We start from the raw sequence: 5,000 nt of genomic DNA, 5'->3' as shown, positions 1-5,000 counted from the left end.
CACACACACACACACCCACACCCACACACAGAGAGACAGCCACACACACACACACACACACACACACACAGAAACACACACAAACAGAGACACAAAAAAACACGTTAGTTTGCATCATCATGGTCAAACTTTCTGACACAAACTGGATTAAAGACTGAAACCAGGAGAGAGAAGAAAGACGATGAAGAGGAGCAGAGGGAAAGAAGATTTAAAAAACGAAAAAGAGTCAAGCCTATGAAGCTCCCAAAATCCAAAAGCTATTTGGTTACACTTTACCTGAAGGTATCCTAACCTGAATGAGATAACTGTCACTGACAGGATGTTTAATTACTCAGGATATTAATTACTCAGTCCTTTAAAGGAACACGCCGACTTATTGGGACTTTGTTTTATTCCCCCGTATCCCCCAGAGGTAGAGAAGTCCAGACATACCCTTCTCATCTCCTTCACGCCCCCCATCTAGCCTAGCTTAGCACAGATCCTGGAGGTAACTGGCTCCATCTAGCCTAGCTTAGCACAGATCCTGGAGGTAACCTGCTCCATCTAGCCTAGCTTAGCACAGATCCTGGAGGTAACTGGCTCCATCTAGCCTAGCTTAGCACAGATCCTGGAGGTACCAGGTACCAGACAGTTACCTCCAGGATCTGTGCTAAGCTAGGCTAGATGGAGCCAGTTACCTCCAGGATCTGTGCTAAGCTAGGCTAGATGGAGCCGGTTACCTCCAGGATCTGTGCTAAGCTAGGCTAGATAGAGCCACTTATCCAACTCTGAGGGATACGGGGAATAAGTCCCAATAAGTCGGCGTGTTCCTTTAAGTGTTTGTTTACAGAGTAAGTCTTGCGGCTTCAATATAATAACTGCAACTTGGGACCAACCTGAGAGGCAAAACTGTAGCTCAAGTGTGAGAGAATCATTGCACACGTGTACACAGATTTGAGGCATCTAGTGGTAGATAAGATCCAGATAAAATGTTGGACTAGTACCAGATCTAATGCTTCTATAAAATGTTCCCCAACAGCTTCCGGGTCACTGCTTTTGCACACATTCAGCCAAATGATTTTTCGTGAGAAGCTGTTAATACATAAACATGTCACACAGTCATCTTTTTTTGTTATTTACCTTTGAGGCCACTTTTCCTGGCATTTCATAAACACCCATCTAAGCCTCTACATCTTTCACAACCACGTAATTGATCATGGATGAAGTCCTTACCAAGGTCTAGAATCTGTTCTAGTCCTTTTATAAGCTCGGTCGGCTGTCAAAACTAATAAAGCTAAAATAAAATACACAACAGATTGTTTCTGCTGAGGACGGTGAGCGTCTGTGTTTTAGCAGCAAGTTCTGAAGTGAAAAAAAGACTTTTTTTAATAGTGTTCTCTCCATTTTGAGATGGCTTTGTGCATTAAATAATAGCTGCATGGTAGCCAAGCACATGGGTTTATAGTAAATGTTCCCACATCTCATGCACAAAAGATAAGGACTTAAATACTGAATATTAATCATCTTTTGGGGCTTCAGGAAAGAAAGACGAGAGGAGAAAATAAAACAAAAAAAAAACAACAAAAAAAGGACGAAGCAGCAAAGTAAACGAGGCCGAGGAGGAGGTTCCCTGAGTAGAAAAAACAGAAACGTTACAGACCAGTTTTCACGGCAAATGACTGGAAACACTGGTCAGACATCCCCAAAACAAACACACAAGCATCAAACACAGGACGGACATGATGGACAGAATGATGGAGGGTTTAAAAGTGAAGAAAGTGATTCCAAAGAAAGACTCGAAGACAAAAAGATGGATGAGAAAAAGAACAGGGCATTATTAGGCAACAGACTGGATGCAAGAAATGGAAGGACAATTAACAAACCCTGTAGCAAGAGATGGAGGAAATGATGCATACAAAAAATGAAAAGAGAAGCACCAACACCCTGAAAGTGAGAGGGACAGTTAATGAATGAATGAGGGAGGCCTTTCAATTAAGCCCCTGACACACCAACACGATACTCAGCCGTCTGACAGTCTGGCGAGGTCGCTGACTCGAGTCTGGTCGCTGTGTGTACGTGCCGTCGTCAGTCGGAGGAGTCGTCAGCCTTCATTTAGGCTGATTTGACTTGTTGAATCTGCCAGTGGGCAGTCAGACTCCATGACCCATCTGATTGGTGGAGAGCTAGCTCTTGACTAGCCAATCAGTGCACGAGAAAACCAGAGCTGCCAACGCCAGTATCTTGTTATTACTAGTCGTGGTATTTTCTTCCGTTCAGCGAGTAATGACAACAAGGATCCTTCTTGACTACTATCACCACTCTCTGATGAAAACAAGGACTGACGACAGCGTGCTCTGTGTTTACCAGGTCTAGAGAGATGCTCCCTCATTTCTGGTTTTCATTTTTTGGGCGACAATACAGATTAGCGCCGCCTGCTGTTATGGAGACGTATTGCGTCTCGCGCACGCGCAGAACGTACGCTCCAGTCGGCGTCTCTTCGGTGTGTTCTGAGGCTCTTTTTGGACTTTGGGGAGACTGATCAGCCCGACTGACTTTCTGCCGACGGGTTGGTGTGTCAGAGCCTTTAGAGATGGTCAGATGTGAAGGTACGAGCCCGACTCTTTAAAAGGAATCCTTTCTCTTCACAAGACGTTTCAGAGGAGTCCGAAATAAAGCCTCAGCTAGCGTCATGCTAACAGGCTATTTACTGTTTCTAAAAGTAAGCTCTCACATCCTGATTCTCATATCGACTTGATGATGTTTCAACTGCTCAGACCAACAGAATCTTGCTTTTGATTTCCTGCTCTTTCCACATGAATGTCATAAATTGAAACCACTGTATTCTTACGATCTGAGGTCACGGCGTGAAGCGCCTGGTGCAGGTGTGTTTAGGGCGTGTATAAATCCACTTTTGCTGGTTTGATGGTGAATAAAAGGGTCCGTGTGCCGGGGTCATGGTTCTAAAGGGTTGACCTTAGTGTCTTCATTAATCAGAGGTGTGTTTTGGGCGTAACATGCAATCAACCAATCAGAGATCATCTCCCATTCCCTTTAAAAGCCAGGCGCGTTTGGACCTTGGAGCATTGCTGTTATGATGGAGGATTTGCACCGTAATATTTGTATTTGTAATCTTCTGCATGTGTGTGTGCTGCTGTGCGTCCCTGTGTGTGTAACAAGCATAGTGTGCACGTTCTGTGCACGAGCCTAGGAGCATTTTACTAATGCTCTGTTAAAATAACAATGAAATGCTGCGTTATTGACTTTAGACCAGGTTTTTGTTGGTCAATGGTGCCATCACTTCCCACTGCCTCAAGATAGCAATACTCCCAGAATGCACCTGAACACACCTCCCTGTAAGACCAGCACGCCCAGAATGCACCTGAACACACCTCCCTGTAAGACCAACAAGCCCAGAATGCACCTGAACACACCTCCCTGTAAGACCAACAAGCCCATGGGCCACAGATGGGTTCAGGTGCATTTGTTATTTAAATGACGCGGGCGCTGGACGGGAAACTGACAACTGGGTCGGTCTTAAACTAGCAAAGACAGTCGGGTCGGGCTTTGTGCTGCGTCGGGTGAAAGGACGTTATGTTTTAACAGGCCCCTGAACCATCTCTCACTTCAAACTAACCATTTGACAGGATCCATTTAGGTCAAAAACTTTAGTTGAGGGTATGTCTGGTGATATCCCGTCTCATGTTAACGAATCCCAAATGAACAATGAACGTATTTACTGTTCTGCCCCCACTTAGTCGATTAGTCGACTAATCGGTAGTTTTGGTCTTAGTCAATTTGTCATTTTTTTATGGCAATATTTATCTTTTATTTAATAGATTAAGTTCAATTAGATCAAATTAGTGAATAGAGAAATGTACAACACATGCTGTGATTCTCATTTTCCAGTGTGGCCCTTAGACATTGTTGACAATAGACCAAATATAGAACATTAGCCTTATAATTCCAGCTTCCTGGTGAGCTGTTTGCACAGATTACGGTGAGAACTACAGCAGAAAGCTGTAGCTATCAAACCAGAGAGCTTTTCTTCTGGGAGTCCTGAGGACTGATGTTTCTTTGAAGATGAAAAACTAAAAATATCTGCAGGCTAGGGTTGGATATCGTTTGGGTTTTTTTCCGATACCGGTGCTAAAACGATACTTTTAAACGGTGCCGGTGCCTTAACGGTGCCTGAACCGACACTTATAAAAATAGAGTAATAGGGTATTTTACAATAACTTTGAATGCACCACGAGGCTTACTAGTTTCAAGTGAACGCACCGTCTGTGCAGCAGCTGCAGGCTGATTAACGTCCCGCTGATGGAATCCTCTCCAGTGAAATACAGACACACTTTACACCGTTTAGTGTCAGCATTTTAACCGTGTTTACTCCAGCTGCTAGCTAACGGTAGGCTAACGTTAGCTGCTGCCAAGTGAAGTGTTAACTAGCGTCACGTGCAGCGATGCTCCTGTTTACTCTACGTCTGTTTCAGAGCATCAAAGAGCAGCGCAGAAGGCATTTAAGTGGCAACGAAATGAGCATTTCAATTTGGTCCGGTAGATACCGGTCGTTCAGGCACCGGTGCCGTATTAGCACCAGGTTTCGGTACCAAACCCTACTGCAGGCACTGAAGAGAACGAGCGATCTCTTTAAACTTTACATGTGTGGTTGGTGGGAGCCCGTCCCTTTAAAGAGCAGAGTTTAGTGTTCGCTGCAGAAGAGCAGGCGCAGAAGACAGACTGACAGGCATGCAGTTAGAGATGACAAAGACCGCTGTGATGATGATATTGGGTCTTAAAAGGGGCGTTTAGGAGGTGAAGAGAACGTCCAGCTGATCAGAATTCAGGGTTCAACCCTAACAGCAGTTACAGCAACGATGAATATAATTGCAAAATACTAAAAAATGTAAATGTAACTAACCTCAAACTCGTCCTCCCTTCTCATTTGATAATGTTATTAAAAAGGGATGAAAACTAACTAAACTTTGGGTCCACAGATGTGTGAAACAATACCGGTAACATGC

The 5,000-nt window shown here is 44.2% G+C and overlaps 1 protein-coding gene across 12 annotated transcripts in view; it reads right to left on the bottom strand.

Moving 5' to 3' along the window:
- The window catches only part of slmapa (sarcolemma associated protein a), a 92,468-nt gene that overhangs the window by 910 nt on the left and 86,558 nt on the right, over positions 1–5,000 (bottom strand). The window lies entirely within an intron of this gene.

This window comes from Sander vitreus, chromosome 4, assembly GCF_031162955.1.
Source record: "Sander vitreus isolate 19-12246 chromosome 4, sanVit1, whole genome shotgun sequence".
NCBI classification, from domain to species: domain Eukaryota; kingdom Metazoa; phylum Chordata; class Actinopteri; order Perciformes; family Percidae; genus Sander; species Sander vitreus.
Note: the sequence above shows the minus strand (reverse complement) of the source record. Positions and strands in the feature narration are given on the sequence as shown.